At 36.6% G+C, this 24390-nt stretch overlaps 1 protein-coding gene across 5 annotated transcripts in view; it reads left to right on the forward strand.

Moving 5' to 3' along the window:
• Positions 1-24390, forward strand: part of LOC136864203 (tyrosine-protein phosphatase 99A) — a 423374-nt gene that overhangs the window by 221362 nt on the left and 177622 nt on the right. The window lies entirely within an intron of this gene.

Consider the following 24390-nt stretch of genomic DNA (forward strand, 5'->3'; position numbering starts at 1 on the left):
AGAGATTCAGAAACCAGATGTTGGATTGCAAAACATTCCCAGGAGCAGACGTGGACTCTGACCACAACTTGTTGGTCATGAAATGCCATCAGAAACTGAAGAAATTGAAGAAAGGAAAGAATGCAAAAAGATGGGATCTAGACAAGTTGAAAGAAAAGAGCATGAGGGACTGTTTCAAGGAACATGTAGCAAAAGGACTAAATGAAAAGGCTGAAGGAAACAAACACAATAGAGGAAGAGTGGATAGTCATGAAAAATGAAGTTAGCAGGGCTGCTGAAGAAATGTTAGGAAGGAAAAAAAGATGAACTAAGAATCAGTGGATAACTCAGGAGATACTAGACCTGATTGATGAAGAACAAAAATACAAGAATGCTAGAAATGAAGAGGGCAGAAAAGAATACAGGTGATTTAAGAATGAAGTGGATAGAAAGTGCAAGGTAGCTAAGGAAGACTGGCTGAAGGAGAGGTGCAAGGATGTCGAAGGTTGTATGGTCCTAGGATAGGTAGATGCTACATACAGGAAAATCAAGGAAACCTTTGGAGAAAGGAAATCCAGGTCTATGAATATTAAGAGCTCAGATGGAAAGTCACTACTAGGGAAAGAAGACAAAGCAGAAAGGTGGCAGGAACATATCCAACAGTTGTATCAAGGTGAAGATGTAGATAATTTGTTTCTGGAACAAGAAGAGGCTGTTAACTCTGATGAAATGGGAGACCCAATTTTGAGGTCAGAGTCTGACAGAGCTGTGAGCGACCTAAATAGGAACAAGGTACCTGGAATTGATGACATTCCCTCTGAAATACGGACTGCCTTAATGGAAACCAGCATGGCAAGGCTATTTCATTTAGTGTGTAAGGTGTATGAGACAGGAGAAGTCCCATCCGATTTTCAGCAGAATGTTGTTATACCTATTCCCAAGAAAGCCAGTGCTGACAGGTGTGAAAACTATCGCACCATTAGTTTAGTATCTCATGCCTGCAGAATTTTAACACGCATTATTTACAAAAGAATGGAAAAACAAATTGAAACTGAGTTGGGAGAAGATCAGTTTGGCTTCAGAAGAAATGTAGGAACACGTGAAGCAATCCTGACTTTGTCTGATCTTAGAGGATCGAATCAAGAAGGACAAGCCCACGTACATGGCATTCGTAAATCTAGAAAAGGCATTTGATAATGTTGATTGGACCAAGCTATTTAAGATTCTGAAGGTGATTGGGATCAGATACTGAGAACGAAGAATTATCTACAACCTGTATAAAAATCAGTCTGCAGTGATAAGAACCGAGGGCTTTGAAAAAGAAGCAGCAATCCAGAAAGGAATGAGGCAAGGCTGCAGTTTGTCCCCCCTCCTTTTCAATGTTTACATAGAACAGGCAGTAAAGGAAATCAAAGAGGAATTTGGAAAGAGAATCACAATCCAAGGAGAGGAAATCAAAACCTTGAGATTTTCCAATGATATTGTTATTTTATCTGAGACTGCAGAAGATCTCGAGAAGCTGCTGAATGGTATGGATGAAGTCTTGGGTAAGGAGTAGGCTACAAGATGAAAATAAATAAGTCCAAAACAAAGGTAATGGAGTGCAGTCGAACGAAGGCAGGTGATGCAGGAAATATTAAATTAGGAAATGAAGTCTTAAAGGAAGTAGATGAGTATTGTTACTTGGCTAGTAAAATAACTAACAATGGCAGAAGTAAAGAGGACATAAAATGCAGATTAGCACAAGCAAGGAAGAGCTTTCTTAAGGAAAGAAATGTGCTCATTTCAAACATTGATATAGGAATTAGAAAGATGTTTTTGAATACTTTCGTGTGGAGCGTGTCATTGTATGGAAGTGAAACATGGACGATAACTAGCTCAGAAAGAAAGAGAATAGAAGCTTTTGAAATGTGGTGTTACAGAAGAATGCTGAAGGTGAGATGGATAGAGCGAATCACAAATGAAGAATACTGAATCGAATTGGCGAGAGGAGATCGATCTGGCTAAATTTGACAAGAAGAAGAGATAGAATGATAGGACACATCTTAAGACACCGAGGACTTGTTCAGTTGGTTTTTGAAGGAAGTGTAGGTGGTAAGAACGGTAGGGGTAGACCAAAGTATGAACATGACAGGCAGATTAGAGCAGATGTAGGATGCAGTAGTTACGTAGAAATGAAAAGTTTGGCAGAGGATAGGGTGGCATGGAGAGCTGCGTCAAACCAATCTATGGACTGATGACTTAAACAACAACAACATTGTACTGGCTCATTCTCCAGTGTGATGGTAGTAGTACCAGACCTGTAGCTCAGATCCTTTCCAACAGAACAAAGATGGCCTAGGCCACCATAGCTCAATTGGTAGAGCAAACAGACGCGAAATGGGGAGGTTGTGGGTTCGGATCCCACTGGTGTCTGGTTGGCCATTTTTGTTCTGTACTTAACATATCTTCAACACGTACTAAATGTATGTAACACGACCTAATAGGTTGAAAGTCGGTTTCGATTAAATATTTGAAAATTAAGTTTTAGGCCTTCCCCTAAACTACCATTTCTATCAGCGTGAATAAAATTATTTATGGCTTAGATTGTAGCGACATATTCCCCGACTTTGCATACCGATTTTCATTAAATTCTCTTTAGTCGTTTTCTAGTGATGCGTGTACATACATACATACAGACAGACAGACAGACAGAAATTACGGAAAATTAAAAAGTGCATTTCCTTGTTACTGTAGGCATGACCGATACAGAAATACCATTCTTTTCAAATTCTGAGCAATGTACAGTCAAAACTCTTATTTTATATATATAGATTTTTAGCGTAGACTGTAGTTCCTTATTCTCAGATTTTACATATCGATTTTCATTAAATTCTGTTTACCCATTTTCCCGTTGCTCGGCGCTGATATGGACTTAGTAACAAAAATACAACAATCATGAATACTCTGTGATCATAGCCGGTATGGTAAAAATGTATGAGACATAAATGATCGGAAATTTAATACTATATAACTTTAGTTGTGTAGTATTTATCGATACGACCACTAATAACATAAATATTTGAGAATTAAATTTTAGGCCTTTCCCTAAACTACAATTTCACTCATTGTAAATGCAACTATTTATGGCCTAGATTATATCGACGTATTCCCCGACTTTGCATACCGATTTTCATTACGATAAGAACACTAATAACATAAATATTTGAGAATTAAATTTTAGGCCTACTCCTAAGCTACCATTTTTCTCAGCGTGAATACAATTATTTATACCCTAGATGGTAGTGACTTGTTCCCCGACTTTGCCTACCAATTTTCATTAAGATACGACCGCTAATAACATAAATATTTGAAAATTAAAGTTTAGGCCATCTCCTAAACTACCATTTCACTCAGCGTGAATACAATTATTCATGGCGTAGATTATAGCGACTTATTCCTCGACTTTGTATATCAGTTTTCATCACAATTCGACACTAATAACATAAATATTTGAGAATTACACTTAAGACCTTCCGCTAAACTACCATTTCACTCAGCGTGAATACAATTATTTATAGCCTATATTGTAGCGACTTATTTCCCGACTTTGCATACCGATTTTCATTAAATTCTGTTCAACCGTTTTCTCATGATGTGTGTACAGACAGACAGAAATTACGGAAAATTAAAAACTGCATTTCCTTGTTACTGTGGACGCGACTGATACAGAAATACCTTCCTTTTTAAATTCTGAGCAATGTACAGAAAAACTCTTATTTTATATATATAGATGTTTTACATTAAGGCTGAAGATGGCCAGCCCCGGCCGAAACTAGTCCCTAATTAATTGAAGTAATTTAGAAATATTGCATATTATAGTATTGAAAGGTGGATCATTACTACATTAATTTAATAATTATATTGTAGAAAAGAATTCAGAAACAAAATTAGGAATACAAAATTTATAATAAATGAGAAGAAGACAGGAACATAGTGGACAGAACAAAGGAAACAGGAGCACAGCCAAAGGATGAAGAGATTTTGGGAAGAGAAGAAGAAGGAGGGAAAGAAGTGAAAATTGTGTCGTCATGAGATAATTCGAGTTCAAACACTGTCCATAAGGGCAAAAATTATATGAATGAATGATGATGATGATGATGATGATAATAATAATAGGTTTAAAATTAACTAATTAGATTCACTGAGAGTCTTTATTAATTTCACGTCCATTAATGGTGGTTAAGTTTTGGTACGATGTATTTCCTTATCATGTACCCTGAAATGGTGCTGGGGCTGGCTGGGGTATTGTTGATCACATTTGCTATGGAAAACAGCATAAGAAACCAACTGGCAATGAATTCAAGGAGATTGTGGAATCATTTCGTAATAAGTTTTTCAAACTGTCTACGTGCTATTGACTAAGAGCATACTCGTTATAAGTGCCCATTTTTGGTCGAAACAATGTATTTTAATTATAAACAATACCTTTCTATAGTTGTACAGGCAGGCAGTTAGTTACTGTAACTCTAAATTAATTTTTATTGAAATGGGAGCATATAAAAACCAAAGTGATTGTGGAACTTACTGGAGCTCACCGATTTACAAATTAAGGGTAAAGCTCACATTAAATATCTCTTCTGAAGAATTTCTCCCGAGTCTGATTATGAAAATGCCTTATGTCTTCATTGGTGATGAGGCGTACCACTTGTTAAAGAATTTATTGAAACCCTATGCTCTGAAACATCTAGATGAAGAGAAGGTGAAGAGAAGGAGCTGTTTATTAAGAAATTATAGGTGAAGTGAAAAACAGTGGAATGCAATTTTGGAATCCTATCTGCGAAGTAAGAATATTGCACAAAACAACAGAAATATCCTGGAACTACAGAAGCTATCAATCATCATCAGTCAGTCACTAATGATCTGCATTTAGGGCAGTTGCCCAGATGGCAGATTCCCTATCTGTTGTTTTCTTAGCATTTTCTTAAATGATTGTGAAGAAATTGGAAATTTATTGAACATCTGCCTTGATAAGTTATACCAATCCCTAAATTTCCTTCCTATAAGCAAGTGTTTGCCCCAATTTGTCCTCTTGAATTCCAGCTTTATCTTTATATTGTGATCTTTCCTACTCTTTGTTTGCTATTTGCTTTACTTCGCACCGACACAGATAGTCTTATGGCGGCGATGGGACAGGAAAGGCCTAGAAGTGGGAAGGAAACGGCCGTGGCCTTAATTAAGGTACAGCCCCAGCATTTGCCTGGTGTGAAAATGGGAAACCACGGAAAACCATCTTCAGGGCTGCCGACAGTGGGATTCGAACCCACTATTTCCCGGATGCAGCTCACAGCTGTGCGACCCTAACCGCACGGCCAACTCGCCCGGTTTTCCTCCTTTTAAAGACACCACCCAAACTTATTCATCTACTGATGTCATTCCACGCTGTCTCTCCACTGACAGCTCAGAACATACCACTTAGTCGAGCAGCTAGTCTCTTTTCTCCCAAGTCTTCCCAGCCCAAATTTTGCAACATTTTATTAACGCTACTCTCTTGTCGGAAAACACCCAGAACAAGTCAAGCTGAAACCATACCGGGGTCTTACCAGAAACTGATATGCCCTCTTCTTTACATCCTTACTACAACCCCTAAATGCCGTCATAACCATGTGCAGAGATTTGTACCCTTTATTTACAGTCTTATTTATGTTATTTCCCCAATGAAGATCTTATATTAACACCTGGGTACTTACAATGATCTCCAAAAGAAACTTTCACCTCATCAACGCAGTAATGAAAACTGAGAGGACCTTTCATATTTGTGAAACTCACAACCTGACTGTTAACCCTGTTTATCATCATACAGTTGCCTGCTGTCCATCTCACAACATTATCGAGGTCATTTCCATTTGCTCACAATCTTGTAACTTATTTATTACTTTGTACAGAATAACATCATCTGCAAAAAGCCTTATATCTGATTCCACTTCTGCACTCATATCGTTGATATATATCGGAAAACATGAAGGTCCAATAATACTGACTTGAGGAATTCCCCTCTTAATTATTACACGGTCAAATAAAGATTTCCCTACTACTCTAATTCTCTTAGTTCTATTTTCTATAAATATAGCCACCCATTCAGTCACTCTTTTGTCTAGTCCAATTGCACTCAATTTTGCCAGTAGTCTCCCATGATTACCCTATCAAATACCTTAGATAAGTCAATCGCGATACAGTCCTTTTGACCTCCTCAATCCAGAATATTTACCATATCTTGCTTTCTTAAACCCAAAATGCCTTCTATCGAAGCAGTTATTCATTTCGCAAACATGTCTAATATAATCAGAAAGAATGCTTTCCCAAAGCTTAAATGCAATGCATGTCAAACTGACTGGCCTGTAATTTTCAGCTTTATGTCTATGTTATACACGGGGGCTACTATAGCAACTCTCCATTCATTTGGTATAGCTCCTTCATGCAATCAATAATCAAATAAGTACTTCAGTTATGGTACTCTATCGCAACCCATTGTCTTAAGGATTGCAACCATACCACCCACGCCATTGCCCCATATAACTATACGACAGCATCATTGCCCCCAAAACCAGGCTACTGCCATACAACACCATACGCCATGGCGTTCGATGGTATAGGACCTTTTCAGTCTAGAGTCAAATGCCACCTCATCTAGAAAGCGAAGAAAAGTAATCTTCAAAGTGACGGGTGTACAAAAGCTCTTTCGACCATGAAAGGATCAACTGCACTTCCTCCATTCCATAGAATCAAACCTCTGGCCTCCCAGGCCATGGTGCGTTCACGGCATAACATCTAAATATAACACTAGACTAACCTAAAGGCATAAGTGAACGGAGGAAACTGGGATGCATTTCTACGACAAATGATAAGCAAACAAAATCTTAAATCCTATTTATTATACCTTGATAAACACATAATTAATTGAATGCAACCCTGAATAATACTACGATGATAAAACAAAATGTACAGTGTCTGATGGACTAAATACAAACTCGGAGATATGATTCCGTTCATTGAGAATTTAAACAGTTCATTATATTTGATAATTTAATCAGTTGATCGATCTTCTCCTTTATGACATGACAATTAATATACCTAGATCATTTAAACATTATTAATTTTAAATATTTTTAAGTGCAGGAATATCCTTGTAAATGCGACGGTTCTCATTACAAGCTTTCTTCACTATTAGAAGAAACACACAGTCTGTGCAAAAATCGGAGACAACTTGGAGTGGTCGCCTAACTAATTAACTATACTTCTAATTAATAAACAAAAGAATAAGCTAACACTAGTAGCCACTATCACAACCAACAAAAAAGTTAAACAGATGTCAGGTCCGGAATCGAACCCATATCGCAATGAACCCGATGACAAACTGACGAGGCAGAACCCGTTCTCGAATTCATACGTAAAACATGAAACAATTCTCAAAGAACATATTCAAAAATTATGTACACACATTATAAATAGAAGTATAAGCAATAAACACATGCGATTGGCTGTATTTCAAGGAACAAAAAAAATAAACGTGTGTGTGATGAAAATCCAGGGTCTGCCTTGGACTTGCAAACTGGTGGTCTCCAGGATGCCACCGACAAATGGGTCTCTAAAATTCCCTATCTCAGTTATTCATAAGATCAACAAACAATACAATACTGGCATTCCAGTTATTTAATTTATTTACAGAAATAAACATGAACGAGTTAAAAAGAAATCTTCTAAATGCGATCGCATATTTGTGAATCCTTAAGCTTTCAGTCTTGGTGGACAGGCTTGAACAGTACTCTTGGCAGAATCCCTTCTTACAAGGAAGTGCTAGTGCACCCTTGTAAGACCATAAATCATACAATGCAAAGCCATACCTTGTAATGGCTGGCCGGAGATCACTCATTTTGAACACACTCAAGGCGAGACGAACAGTCTCCGTGAGGAAACATTGTGGCAAATACATATCATTTCAACTGATACCCTCTTATCATATTCAAAAGCTCCATTGGCTTATTAATTCTCTGCCCGCTTACAATTCTTTAACTCGTATCAAACCACTATTCATCCTTTCAGTGTCACATCCATAGACTTGGAATACCCAGGTTCACACCTAGTCGATCGCACAGAAAAATCAGAGTATGTTTTCCTATAAATTTGAACTCATACAAAAATCTCAAATGAAGTTAAGCGTATCCATAATTTTATTCTCATTTTAAAGAAAGGCATATACTTCTTGACATAAAAGGAAAACTTCATCTAAAAAATGGGAGGATGCCACCGACAACAAGTCAGGTAATAATTTCCTCAACATGGCGTGCCCTTATATAATTTCACCCCTACACGAACAACAGATGGCGAACAGTCCCCACCATCAGTGATTCTAAGAGTTGTGTAATATCGGCAGTGCACTCAAATTACACAAATTACACAAATTAATACAGCCATCTCTATACTCAACTCATGCAAATTTTACATTAAAACCAGAGTGCCTTCCTACACCCATGATTATTATGCCAAGACTGGCATTTTGAAGACACTAGTGTCATGCATTACCAATGTAGATTTAATATTCCGTATAAAGGAAGATATTAATTTTAATGTTTGAAATCTTCAATAAAACAAGTCTATATTTCACCCTCTCACTCTATAGCACTCTCAACCTTTCTGATATTTAATCACTAGATCATGCACATGCGTTACTTTAAATTTACATTGTATAAGCCCGAAAATTTAGCCCATATTACAGAATTTCCGTTCCCATCTAGGTAAACATTAATTAATACAATATGAAGACCACTCACAAGTCTCTCCCTAATTCAAAAATAAACGCATTTTATATTTTCTAACCTAGCTTATGAGATCTGCATATTTACATGAAAAGAACCGTGCAATTTATTCAGGTAATACTTGAAATTTAATGTACTCATCGCCATGTCGAGAAATCCATTGTTCTTACCTCAGGAAGGCCCTTGGCGTTTTTTAACCCCTCATGGTGCTGGCATGGATCACTGGTTAAAATCCTCTTCTGGTCATGCTGAGCACCTTCATAATTCTAGGATCCTCTTCTTCACTGTAACAAGTCTAATGACGTTTGATTAAATTACGTCATTCACTAACACAATTTTCAAAACTTTAATACAGTTCCCACGGTCGAATTTCCGGCAATATACTTGTCCCGTTAGTCAAAATTATCACATACTTTCTGTACTTTAACTTTATCTGTAACTTGGACAAAGTTTTTCACACAGCGTATTGGCAAAATGTATATTAGCACTCCCGAACAAAGGTAAAGGCCAGGACACCAGCGGACCATGTGTCTGTCTTCGATACTTCCCGTCAGGTAATAATTTCCTCAACATGGCGTGCCCTTATATAATTTCACCCCTACACGAACAACAGATGGCGAACAGTCCCCACCATATTTTGCATATCAGTGATTCTAAGAGTTGTGTAATATCGGCAGTGCACTCAAATGTGTGACTCAGACTTTTAAGTAATTTGGTTATGTACGGAAAACAAATTGATCGGCGGTTTATCTAAAATTGATTATTAAAATGATGCCTTTTCGGGGATCACCCATCCGGAGTCTGCATACTCAGCTGGCGTGGGTACGCTACTGGTGCTTATATATTCCTCTGGTGGCGTAATTTTCCACACGTTGAAATTTAACAAAAAATTATGATTTTGGCGGAGGTCTACTATAAAAACATATGACATGCCGAGGTTTCCCGTACTAATTAATATGGTTATCTCAAAATCTGACAATACAAATCAAGCTTACATGATGGCATTACCGTGTTTCGGCCATTTTTAGTGAGCGGAGTTATTACTATGTATTTTCCTTCCTTGTCATTTTTCATAGCTTGCTGTCTTTGTGGGGATTTCTCCAGCTATGATGGACTTGTATTTACACCACCAAGTTGGAGGTGTTATGCAAGCTGATGCAACCTGTTGCAACTTCACTCCAATATGGACAAAGGAGCTTGACCAAAGTTTCCACCGCCTTAACCATTTTTTAATTATGTGTATGACTGATACAGTCACAGTATACCCCCAAAACCTTGTCAATTCCAGCTGGTTTTCTAGTTCAACTTCTCTTTCTTACTGTAAATGTCATTGTTATCGTAGGTAAATTTTAATACTTCTTTAGTATTAGTCGCCTCCATAATCTGGACATTATCCTTATAACCAACGATCTTTACATACTGCTCACTGAATACTTCTGGCTTTCCTCGCATACACACTCCCCTGGAATGTCCTTCTCGCAACCTGTTTCTGTCTTAAAGAATTTGTATGACTGCCACTTATGCTTGCTATCATGTTACCCTCAGCTGACTTCTTTGTTAGGTTCATTGTCCTAGTAAGTTCCTTCAATTTCTTCTTACTTCCACAGCCATTTCTAACTCTTCTTCCCAACTTACTCCTCCTTCTTAGTCTCTTTATTTCTCTGTTATAATATAGTGGATCTTCAATGTTCCTTACCACCTTTAAAGATAAAAACCTGTTTTCACATAACTCAACAATTGCTTAAACCCATACCAGAGTCTGTTTACATTTTTATTTACGGTCTTCCTCCGATCATAGTTACTTTCTAAAAACTCCCTCATGCCTGTTTTATCAGCTATGTGGTACTGCCTAATAGTCTATTTTTAAGACTTTCCTTTGTATGATATTTATTTTATAACTACGACAAAAACACCTTTGTGATCACTAATACCATCTGTTACTTCGGTTTCTCTATAGAGCTCATCTGGTTTTACCAGCACCACATTCAGAATATTCTTCTCTCTAGTTGGTTCCGTCATTTTCTGAATTAGCTGCCCTTCCTATATTAACTTACTAGCAAGATACCCGTGCTTTGCTACGGTATTATACTGAAATATAGAATTGAATGCGTATTGTTTTATATATAATCCACCGAAATTCACGATCTGACTCGTTTTCGGAGAAAATCCGCCAAAATTCGCGATCTGACTCGTTTTCTAATAGATTACGGCAAGTTTCCTCCCATTTTTCAATCTTCCTTCCCAGCAATCGATTTCGTACTTTCTGGGCTAAGTCCCTAAATCTTTGCCATCTTTTCCTATAAGCATTTTTAATATGGATCAAATCCTTCAGGAGATCCAGCGTGGCGTCGTCTTGGGTGCCTTGGCGATACTGAACCCGCGGCCGGACTGCATTCTTAGTCATTACCCCGCCAGGACCAGTTTCGTGCACGGTCCGCACATTAGACGACGGTCTAGAACATTATTATTATTATTATTATTATTATTATTATTATTATTATTATTATTATTATATTATTATTATTATTATTATTATTATAGATGTTCTGGACCCTACAGCAAGATGCAAGACCGCTACTTGGCAGTAAATGACATCTGCTGCCATTGTCATTGTTGAGAATGTGACCAACACCATTGTCGCACGTAGGCAAGTATGTGAGATATTTGGTGATACGAATGACATACTTCCGTGCATTATTGACCTTATTATAGAGGTGAGCATTTGGACGGTCAATCTCATTCCTATCGTTTATTTCAAATATGTTTAAATTCTTATTTATATGCCAGGAGAATCTACTGTAATCTAAGAACGTTATCTGAAGGAAAAGATGGCTCTTGAAAACAACCTAAGAAAGATTAAAAATGATCGGTTTATGATCAGAATAAGTACATCGAAAATCTACAGCCTGTTTCTAGTCATTCAACAGGGTCAGGAATGAAATGAATAAATCCCCCATCTAGCGGCGACAATAGGAATTGTGCCGACTGCCGAAACCAGTCGCACTTCTCTGGGGCAATGATTAATGAATGGCAAATGAAATGAAATTATATTGGACAGTGTTGCTGGAATGAATGATGACAGGGAAAACCGAAGTACCCGGAGAAAAACCTGTCCCGCCTCCGCTTTGTCCAGCACAAATCTCACATGGAGAGACCGGGATTTGAACCACGGAACCCAGCGATGAGAGGCCGGCGCGCTGCCGCCTGAGCAACGGAGGCTCCTAATAATTACATTATGAACAGTAAAATCACCTCCTTTTACACACCACCGCCGTTAAGTTTATTTACCCCCTCCCCCCAAAAAAAACCAAAAGAAGGCGTGTTTCTTTATGTTTAAAGAAGATTCCAAACACCAATGTTCACGTCTATTACCTTCAGTTTTGAGATAAAAATAATTAACTTTTTTTTACTTTCACACTCCTCCCTCCCCCGCCCTCCTCTAAGTGAATATTCCAGCAAAAAATACTTGTTTCTTTAATAGTAAAGGATCTTCTAAATACCAATTATCATGACTCTAACTTCTTCAGTTTTTGATTTATGTGTCCTCATGAAAGGAATTCAACTCCTTTTCACTCCCGCCCCCCAAGATGATTTCCCCCGCCAATACGGGTTTTTCTTTGTTTTTAAAGCAGAACCAAATATCAATCTTCACGTCTGTAGGCGCTGACAACTTTAGTTTTTATTAGATGTAAGTATTATCATACAATTAAGTCAATTTTTCAATTCTTTCACCCCACTCATAGGATTTTCCGATAATATGTGTTTCTTTACTTTTAAAGCAGATGCCAAATATCAAATTTCTCGTCTGTAACATCTTCATTTTTGAGATATCAGTAGCCTAATTAAAAGAATTCAACACCATTTTCAGTCACTTTTGCCCCCCCCCCCCTTCCATCCAAGTGGTATTTCCGAAAACTAAAACTACACGTTTCTTGATTTTTAATAGAGATAAAAAATACCATTTTCACTTCTGTAACATGTTAAGTTTTTTGAGATATACTGTATAAATTATCATTTTAAAAATTCACCCCCTTTTTAGTTCCCCTTAGGAGGAGTTTCCAAAAACAAATCACCTATGTTTCTTTACATTTACAGGAGATTCCAAATACCACCTTTTACATCTGTGACATTCTACGTTTCTCAGATATTCTGTAGATATAGTCTTTCAAAAAATTCATCCCAATTTGTCACTCCTGTTTAACCGCCATTAACTGGATTTTCCAAAAACAAAAAAATATGTGTTTCTTTATTTTTAAAGGTGATTCCATATACAAATTTTCAGTTCTGTAATATCTTCTGTTTCTGAGATAGATGTATCCTCATTAAAGGCATTCAACCCATTATTCACCCTTTTACTCCCCTCCTATTGGGATTTACAGAAAACAGAAAAAAAATACGTGTTCCTTTATTTTTAAAGGAGATTCTAAATATAAATTTTTACATGGGCAAACGTTTAAAGTTTTGAGATATTGATGCATTCATTTCTTATTCCACCCCCTTTTCACCCCCTCCCACTATTTGAATTTTCCAAAAGCAAAAAGAAATCTTTATTTTTAAAGGAGATCCCAAATACCAATTTTCAGGTCTGTAATATCTTCAGTTTCTGAGATTAAAGTATCCTCATTAAAGGCATTCAACCCGTTTTTCACCCCTCCTATTGGGATTTTCCAAAAACAAAAAATACATGTTTCTTTATTTTTAAAGGAGATTTTAAGATGTAGATACAGACTTTTTTTAAATTCACCCCCCTTTTCACCCCCCATTATTTGGATTTTCCCAAAACGAAAAAATACCTGTCTGGTTATTTTTAAAGTAGATCCCAAATGCCAATTTTCAGGTCTGTAATATCTTCAGGTTCTAAAAATTTAAGTAGCATCATTAAAGGCATTCAGCATATTTTCACCCTTTTCCACCCTTCCTATAGAGATTTTCCAAAAACAAAAAATATGTTTCTTTATTTTTAAAGGAGCTTCTAAATACTGATTTTTACATCTATAAACTTTAAAATTTTTGAGATATAGATAAACGCATTTTAAAAATTCACCCCCTTTTCACCCCACCATTAATTCGATTTTCCAAAAACAAAGAAATACGTGTTTCTTTATTTTTAAAGGAGATCGAAAACACCAATTTTCAAGTCTGTAATATCTTCAGTTTCTGATATATAAGTATCCTCCTTAAAGGCATTCAGCCCATTTTTCACCCCTTTTCACCCCTCCTTTTGGGATTTTCAGTAAACAAAAAATACGTGTTTCTTTATTTTTAATGAAGATTTTAAGTACCACTTTTTACATCTGTAAACTTTAAAAGTTTCGAGATATAGATGCACTCATTTTAAAAGTTCACCCCCCTTTTTCACCCTCCCATTAATTGGATTTTTCAAAAACAAAAAAATACGTGTTTCTTTATTTTTTAAAGAGATCAAATGTACCAATTTTCAGGTGTATAATATCTTCAGTTTCTGAGATATAAGTACCGGTATCCTGATTAAAGGCATTCAACCCCTTTTAAACCGTTTTTCACCCCTACTATTGGGATTTTCTGAAAACAAAAAAATACGTGTTTCCTTATTTTTAAAGAAGATTCTAAATACCAATTTTTACATCTGTAAACTTTTAAAGTTTTGAGATATAGATACACATTTTAAAATTTCAACCCCCTTTTCACCCTCTTAGCGAAGGAATATCCAAAAATCCTCTCTTAGCGAGCACCTACATCTTAATATGAGCCTATGCCCAAAATATCATTTCTTTATTTCCAGTAGTTTTGGCTCGGCGATGATGAATCAGTCGGTCAGTCAGTCAGTCAGTCAGTCAGTCAGTCAGTCAGGACAAGTTATTTTATATATATAGATTTACCATATGTTGTTCATGCTTCCTGTCGTTCACATTACCTTCCCAAGTGGCATTTGGTAAATTGAGATCTCCCGTTGTAATCACGTTTCTTTCCATATCATTTCCCATATAGCTGATTATCTTATCAAATAATTCTGAATCAGCGTCAGCGCTACCCTTTCCTGGTCTGTACACTCCAGTGACATCAAGTTGCGTATTATCTTTATAGATGAGCCTTACACCCAGAATTTCATGTTTGTCATCTTGAACTTTTTCATAGCTTACAAATTCTTCTTTCACCAGAATGAATACTCCCCCTCCTTCCATTTCTATTCTGTCTCTACGGTACACACTCCAGTTGATATAGATGTTGATTCCCATAGGGAATCTGAAATATTTGTTCCGAATGAGTAGAATATTTCTGCATCCATTATATCATTTCTCAGCCATGATTCAACTCTTATTACAATATCTGGTAAGTATATATCTGTTAAATTACTTAATTCTATTCCTTTCTTTGCAATACTTCTACAGTTCAACACTAACATTTTTATGTCCTCCATACTTGACTTCCAGATCCCTGTACCCGTATCACTGCTCCCTAGACCACCCACTTTCTCTGAATGTACCTTCCTATAACAGTTCTAAACAAATTTCCTAACTTATACGTACCACTGTTGTTTAAGTGAAGGCCATCTGAGCGCAGATTCCTATTGCCTACCCACCCATTAGGATCTAGAAATCTCACTTCCAGTTTCCCACATACCCACTCCATAGTCTCATTTAAATTCCCAATCACCTTCCAGTCAGTATCCCTCCTACACAGTATTCTACTGATAACAATCTCCACACAGTATCCCACTGATAACAATCTCCACTTCCTTAAACTTCGCCCGTGCTGCATTTACCAGATCCCACACATCCCCAACTATGTTGGTACTTATACCTGCTTGACTTAAGTTATTGTTATTGTTATTATTTTTACAACATTGTACTCTGAGAACTTCAGGAGAACAGAGTGTCAATACCAAGCAATTTTGGATGAGATTCGAACAGCTTCAAGCACTTCAATAGTGGCAGAGAGACTAAACAGATGACATTGCAGAGATCCCTTGCTCCAGTGTGATGCCAGAGTACAAATGTTTACAGGACCAATCTTTCAGTTCATTCATTTATTATTTTCTGTTCTGTAAAATTTACAGTATGCCTTTGCTGGTGAGATGTAGTGTTCACAGTGCACTATGTCTTCTGGTATGGGCCAGAATAAATTTGTTTCTTTCATCGACTTCTCCCATTCTACTCCTTGGCTTTGAAAAAAGAGCATGATGTGACAAGTTTCCTGAAACACAGAGGAATACTATGTTTTTGAAGTTATATTAAAGATATGTTGTCCAAGTTCTAAGTTTGAAATTAAAAAATGTTACTTAAACTACAAGCAGACATTGTATAAATTTGTGACAGTTGTAGCAGCAGTGTAGAAGGCTTCTGCTTTAGATAGATATTTTTAACAAAGGAAACTTCTACTACTAATAAATCTTCTTCTTCTTCTTCTTCTTCTTCTTATTATTATTATTATTATTATTATTATTATTATTATTATTATTATTATTATTATTATTATTATTATTATTATTATTATTATTATCTTCATCATTGGGCCTCTTTACAGTTCCTTATTTAAGCATTGACCTCTAAGATCTTTTGCTACCATGTGTTCTTTATTTCCACCTAGTTATAATTGCTCCCTTCATGAAGCTGCAGATTGTTCTTATTGGCTAGTGAACAATCCCACCACCCATCTTATTTTTCTCTCTGCTGAGCCTCAGCAGTTCTTTTGTATGCTTCTTGTTTGGACTTTGTATTAGTTTTTTTGCAACCCTGCACCCTGGAGCATTTTTTCAGCTTTTCAATTGCTTCGTTTGTATCCATTTGGCTATACAATTATGGGCTTGTTCGTATAAGATCCCCCATACTGGTTCTGGACCCACAAAAGGTGTCTCTGATCCATTTCTGGCCACCTTATCTGCCTCTCATTCCTTTCAATCCCTGCATGTCCTGGAACCCATATTATTTTTACAACATTGTACTCTGAGAACTTCAGGAGAACAGAGTGGCAATACCAAGCAATTTTGGATGAGATTCGAACAGCTTCAAGCACTTCAATAGCTGCTTGATAATCCGTAAAGATGAAAATGTTTTTATTTCTGTATTTCATTTCCATGTTTTTCTCAAGGCGCCTGGCAGTGGCTATCACTTCCGCTTGAAAAACTGTAGTGTGTCTGCCCAGGCTCATTTGGATTGACCTCTCAGGTCTGTCCCTGTTGACCCCTCCTCCTGTTCCATTTTCAGTCCTTGAGCCATCTGTCCACCACACTCCATCTTCCTCACCAGTTCTCCACTTGTTGATGTTCCAGTCTTCTTTCTGAATTATCTGGGTCTCAAATTGTTTTTCGAAGATATATGTTGGAATTATATAATCAGATGGTATGTGTAAAACTTCAATCAATCAATCAATCAATCAATCAATCAATCAATGATCTGCATTTAGGGCTGTCATCCAGGTGACAGATTCCCTATAAATTTTTTTACCTAGCTTTTCTTGAACATTTTCAAAGAACTTGGAAACATCCCCTGTTATAAAACACTGTTAATTTTACAGTGTCCAAAATTGGTCCTTTTGTCTTTCCAACATTTAGTTTGCTCCAATCTGCAGGAACTTATTCTAGCCTGCCCTCTATAATGTTACTTAGTGAAGGGAGATCTAGTAGAGTGTTCACGGCTTCTGTCGGTGTAGTTTTCATAGCCCCAGTTATGGTTATACATGCCTAACTCTCCTGATTTAAGCGGGAGATTCCTGATTTTTCATCGTTCTTCCCGATTGCCAGGACCGATCCTCCATTTTTTAGAGCAGTTTCAGTGATTTTTGTATTATTTTAAACCCCCGCCCATTTCCTTGTTCTATCAATATACGGCTGAGTATGGCTGGACGATAGTAGTTCTAATAATCACAACCAGATGGCAGTACGGGGCACGGTGGCCATCCATGTGCTCCTCTTTGGTCTATAATACAGTCAAATACTCAAATAGCTGAATGATAGGAAGTGGAAGTCGCAAACGAGTAACCTAACCTCAGAAGTAGCACACCATGGACCTCTACCTGGTGTAGGACCTGCATAAGTGCCCTGTTATGTCACGTAGTAGTGCTCCTTGGTTGTATGTCTTAATATTTGTTTTGGCCAAAATGTCTAATAAACATGATGCAATGTTCAAAAGCATTTATAGGGAAGAGTTTCTGTGTTTCAGGGAACCCAGGAAGGGACCAACATTCACATTCTGTACTATATGTCGGTGTGATTTTTCAGTTGCGCATTGTGGGAAGTGCGATATACTCAAACATGTAAAAACAAAAATATATAAGGAGAGTGTCTAGTGTGTAGAAAAAAACCAGAAACTGAACTTTCCATGTAAAAACCAAGATGTAAATCCTCTGACGAATGCCGAGGCTTTATTTATGTCATTTATCATAGAATATAACCTACCTGTAAATTGTGCCGACCACGCGGGGCCTATGTTTCGTAAAATGTTTCCTGATTTGGAAATTGCTAAGCGATACAGGTGTGCTAGAACGAAAACAGCGGCTATCATTACAGAAATATGCATGGAAGAAAGGGCGAAAATTGTATCACATTTGCAGGTGAATGTATTATCTGTTGCTACTGATGGTAGCAATAAAAGCGACTTGAAAATATATCCTATCGTTGTAACATTTTTTTAATGCCTGAACTCGATAAAATTAAGAGTTGTCTACTCTCTGTGCCTAATTTAGAAGGGGATGCTATTGGAGCTAACATTGCTAATCTTTTGCTCTCAATTTTCCAGGAATTCTCCATTCCATTAAAAAACCGCCTAGCTCTTGGTGCTGATAAGGATCCGGTATTGGTAGGGTTAAAGAATGGTGTGGTAGGATGTTTGAAGCAGGAAAATAGTAACATGATCATCGTAGGCTCCTCTTGTCACCTAATTAATCTTCCTGCAGTGAAGGGTGCGGCGTGCTTGCTGGTAAATGTAGATGGAAGTATAATCGGTATATGTTAATATCTGGGAAGGAGTGCACATAGTTTTGTAATTGATCCTACAGTTTGAACTGAGGGCTTTGAAACTCAACCAGTGGGAGGCTCATAAAGAGAAGTGTGACTCCTACGAACTCACAATTCCGTACCGTAAAGCAAAATATAACTTAAAGTCTATAGAAGTAGTGAGTCTTATGATTGGAACTAGAGGCACAATAATGTTCATATTTGCACAGTTATGTAAGGTGTTCAGGCTGGACAATCATCTTAGGAACATGGTGGCCTTGGTGGCTGTTGAGTTTTGTTGTTGTTTTGAGGAATCATTTGTATAACTGTTATGACTGACATATATAAATCTAATTTACCATCTGATTTTAGGATACACTGTAACTCATGTTCGGAATGCTTTGTCTACTGGGCAACCTCTATCTAGGGAAAGCTGAATAGCATATGCTGTTAAAAAATACATATATATAAAATAAGAGTTTTGTCTGTACATTGCTCAGAATTTAAAAAGAATTGTATTTCTGTATCGGTCATGTCCTCAGTAACAAGAAAATGCATTTTTTACTTTTCCGTAAAGTCTGTCTGTCTGTCTGTCTGTCTGTCTGTATGTATGTATGTATGTATGTATGTATGTATGTACACGCATCACGAGAAAACGGCTGAAGAGAATTTAATGAAAATCGGAATGTAAAGTTGGGTGATGAACCGCTACAATCTAGGCTATAAATTATTTTAATCACGCTGAGTGAAATGGTAGTTTAGGGGAAGGCCTGAAATTTAATTCTCAAACATTTATGTTATTAGTGGTCGTGTCTTAATGAAAATCGCTAGACAAAGATGGGAAATAAGTCGCTACAATATAGGCTATACACGCTGAGAAAAATGGTAGTTTAGGGGCAGGCCTAAAATTTAATTGTCAAATATTTATTTTATTAGTGGTCGTATCTTCACGAAATTTGGTATGCAAAGTCGGGGAATAGGTCGCTATAATCTAGGCTATCAATAATGTTATTCACACTGAGTGAAATGGTAGTTTGGAGGAAGGCTTGTAATGTAATCTATATATATAAAATAAGAGTTTTGTCTGTACATTGCTCAGAATTTGAAAAGAATGGTATTTCTGTATCGGTCATGACCACAGTAACAGGGAAATGCATTTTTTACTTTTCCGTAATTTGTCTGTCTGTCTGTCTGTCTGTATGTATGTATGTATGTATGTATGTATGTATGTATGTATGTACACGCATCACGAGAAAACGGCTGAAGAGAATTTAATGAAAATCGGAATGTAAAGTCGGGTGATGAACCACTGCAATCTAGGCTACAAATTATTTTCTTCACATTGAGTGAAATGGTAATTTAGGGGAAGGCCTGAAATGTAATTCTCAAATAAGTTATTTATGTTATTAGTGGTTGTATCGATAAATACTACATAACTAACTACATAACTACTGTAGTTGTCATAAGTTAGTAGTAGTTATGTAAGAAGTTATTAAATTTCCGATCACTTATGTCTTATACATTGTTACCGTACCGCATATAATCAGAGATATTCATGAATTTGGATTTTTGTTACCAAGTCCATATCAGCGCCGAGTCGCAAGAAAATGGGTAAACAGAATTTAGTGAAAATCGGTATGTAAAGTCTGAGAATAAGGAACTACAGTCTACGATATCAATAATTTGTAAGACACCCTAATATCACATAGTCGAAAGAAAACTAATGTGAAGGCCTGCAATATAGAAAGCTCATAAACTTTATCAACAATAACATTACATTGACCATTGTTTGTTGTGATGTGCTTTTTGTCTTCTGTTTTCTCTCATCCCCGATAGATAGGATTACTGCAGCATACCAAGGTTTTCTTAATTTGCTTGACGTCGCACCGACACAGGTAGGTCTTATGGCGACGATGGGATAGGAAATGAATAGTGGTGTGAAGGAAGCGGCCTTGGCTTTAAGGTACAGCCTGGTGTGACTGGTGTGAAAATGGGAAACCACGGAATACCATCTTCAGCGTTGCCGGCAGTGGGGCTCGATTCCACTATCTCCCGGCTGCAAGCTCACAGCTGCGCGCCCCTAACCACACGGGCAACTCGCCTGGTCGTACCGACTGTAACTGCCTGCCTGTATATTGGCGGGAAGTAGCTGGGGAGTAAGATAACTTTCTTCTTTAGCATTTCATTCCTCTGGTTCATACATTTTCTGATATATCTGGTACGTAACACACTGGTTCATCATAGTATTCGAGCTATTCAAACCCTACTCTGAGGCACCGATTGGAATGAATAGTGTGCATATTTAACGGTATAATGACAGAGGAGTGTTCACGGCAGTCTGCGACCTGGTTATTCCAGCTCTGGAACTTTGGACTCTTAGATCGGCACCGTAGTACTGATTGAAATAATAACATTAAGTTATTTATTAGACCACCTAATCAATACAAAATCGTCTTGGATGATTTACATAAATTTGTTAGCTAATAATCATCCAAGACGATTTTGTATTGATTAGGTGGTCTAATAAATAACTTAATGTTATTATTTCAATCTAATATCATCAATACGGACCAAAAATGATATTTATTACATGTAACCGTAGTACTGTTCGTTGAAAGTGAGAATGTGCGGTTTTTCATTTGATCGAGTATTTTATATGATAACATTGCTTTCAATCGCTACATTCCTACTGACGTTGTAATGACCTATGTTGAATTCAGTTAGGAAAACCACCAAGTCAGTCTTTCTGAGAATCCCGTAGCGAAGCACGGGTACATCAGTTAGTATATCTATATATATAAAATAACTTGTCCTGACTGACTGACTGACTGACTGACTGACTGACTGACTGACTGACTGACTGACCGACCGACCATCGCCGAACCAAAACTACTGGACAAAAAGAAATGAAATTTTGGGGATACATTCATATTAACATGTGGGTGCTCGCTAAGGGAGGATTTTTGGATATTCTGTCGTAAAGGGGGGTAAATTTTTAAAATGAGGATATCTATATCTCAAAAACTTGAAAGTTTACAGACGTAAAAATTGGTATTTGGAATCCCCTTTAAAAATAAAGAAACATATTTTTGTGTTTTTGGATAATCCGATGAATATGGGGTGAACAAGAGTGACAGACGTGATGTAATTTTAAAAATGACTATATCTGCAAATTATCTGAAATATGTAAATATATTATAGATTTGAAAACTGGTATTTGGAATTTCCTGTAAAATTAAAGAAACATAAATATTTTTTCGGAAAATTCACTAAGGGCAACTGAAAAAGGGGGTGAATTTTGAAAATTAGGCCATCTACAGTATATCTCAAAAACTTAACATGTTGAAGATGTGAAAATTAGTATTTGGATTCTCCTTTAAAAATAAGGCAACGTGTATTTTGGTTTTCAGAAAAAAACACTTAACGAGAGGAGGGTGAAAGAATTGAAAAATTAGTTGAATTATTTGTATAAGAATGTATGTATATATACCAAAAAATTCTAAGGAAGTTACAAACATGAAAACTGGTATTTGGAATCTCCTATAAAAATAAAGGAACACGCATTGGGGGGGGGGGGGGATGAAAACGGAGATGAATTCCTTTTACGAGGATAGATGTATCTCAAAAACTGATGATGTTACAGTCGTGATAATTGGTATTTGGAAGCTCTTTTAAAGAAACTGGTGCTATTTGTTTTTGGAAAATTCACTTGAGTGGGGAATGTGAAAGGAAGTAAAAAAAATTGAATTCTTTTTCTGGAGAAAGTTATATCTCAAAACTGAAGGTTACAGACGTGGAAATCGGTATTTGGAATCTCCTTTAAAAGTAAAGAAACATGCATTTCTTGGGTGGGGAGAAACCAACTTAACAGGTGGGTGTGGAGTGAAGAAGAAGTTGAATTCTTTTCATGAGGATAGATATATCTCAAAGACTGAAGATGTTACAGGCATGAAAATTTGTATTTGGAATTTTCTTTCAGAGTACAGAAACACGTAATCTTTTGACTTTATAAAATCCACTTAAGAGGGGGGGGGGTGAATTAATTGAGAAATTAGTTAAATTCTTTGCATGAGGATAGTTATATCTCAAAAACTATCGATGTTACAGACGTGAAAATTGGTATTTGGAATTTCCTTTAAAAATAAAGAAACATGTATTTATTTTTTCGACTTGAGAGAAGACTGTTTCTCGCATTTACAGTTCTACAGTATGTCGCATGGTCGTGTTAGCCCCAAAAGGTAATACCACAGACATGGTTTACAAAGAATTTCTGGGGTAAATGAAACTCAGTTTTTGGGTGAGTTCTTGTACTTTGGGAATTTTCAGATAATGTCGTAGTACAATGCCGAGGAACGATTACTCTGATCAAATTACGAAATCCACACAAGCGAAGCCGCGGGTAATTGCTAGTATGTATATGTGTATAAATATTCTTCTTTTGAAATTCATGTTACTTATTAAACATTTCGACTTTGGCCTTTATAAACAATATAGTTGCTCCATATTTCCAATTATTTCCATGCATTTATGCTACAGACTTACTTACATTAATTAAGTTGTCAAGTATATGCATATTTCAGTGCTACAGCCTTATTTTAATGTCTCTGCTTGCATCATAAACTAGATTCCTGATACATAATTTACTGCTGTCAAATATATATTGGGAGATGTATTACTATGCAACTGGCAGTATAACTTTCATGTATTTCTTTGCCATGGAAGAAGTGTAATCTATATATATAAAATAAGAGTTTTGTCTGTACATTGCTCAGAATTTGAAAAGAATGATATTTCTGTATCGGTCATGTCCACTGCAACAAGGAAATGCCCTTTTTACTTTTCCGTAATGTCTGTCTGTATGTATGTATGTATGTATGTATGTATGTACACGCATCACGAGAAAATGGCTGAAGAGAATTTAATGAAAATCGGTATGTAAAGTCGGGGTATGAATCACTACAATCTAGGCTATAATTCATTTTATTAATGCTGAGTGAAATGGTAGTTTAGGGGAAGGCCTAAAATTTAATTCTCAAATATTTATATTATTAGTGGTCCTATCGATAAATAATACATAACTAAAGTTATATAGAATTAATTTTCCGATCATTTATGTCTTATACATTTTTACCGTACCGGCTATGGTAAGACAGGTATTCATGAATTTGTATTTTTGTTGCTAAGTCCGTATCAATGCTGTGCCACGAGAAAATGGGTTAACAGAATTTAATGAAAATCGGTATGTGTTTTTAGAGTCAGGGAACAAGAAACTACAGTCGAGGCTATAAACAATTTTATTCACCCTGGATGAAATTGTAGTTTAGGGGAAGGCGCGTAATATTTAATTTTTAAATAGCTATGTTATTTATTGGTCCTATTGAAAATTACTACATAACAAAAGTTATAGAGAATACAATTTCCGATCATTTGTGTTTTATTCAGTTTTACCGTACTGACTACGATAAGGGTGGTATTTCAGAGTCGGAAGAAAACTAAATATGAAGGCCTACAATATCGAAAGCGCATAACATTGAGCAACAATAACATTGCATTGACCATTTTTTGTTGTGATGTTCTTTGTCCCTTATACTTCCACTCAATTCCAGTAGATGAGATTACTGCTGTGTACAAAGTATAAAAGCGTGACTGAATATTGGCGGGAAATGACTGGGGAGTTAGAAAACTTTCTTCTTTAGCATGCCATTAGGG

The sequence above is a fragment of the Anabrus simplex genome, chromosome 2 (genome assembly GCF_040414725.1).
Source record: "Anabrus simplex isolate iqAnaSimp1 chromosome 2, ASM4041472v1, whole genome shotgun sequence".
Lineage (NCBI taxonomy): Eukaryota > Metazoa > Arthropoda > Insecta > Orthoptera > Tettigoniidae > Anabrus > Anabrus simplex.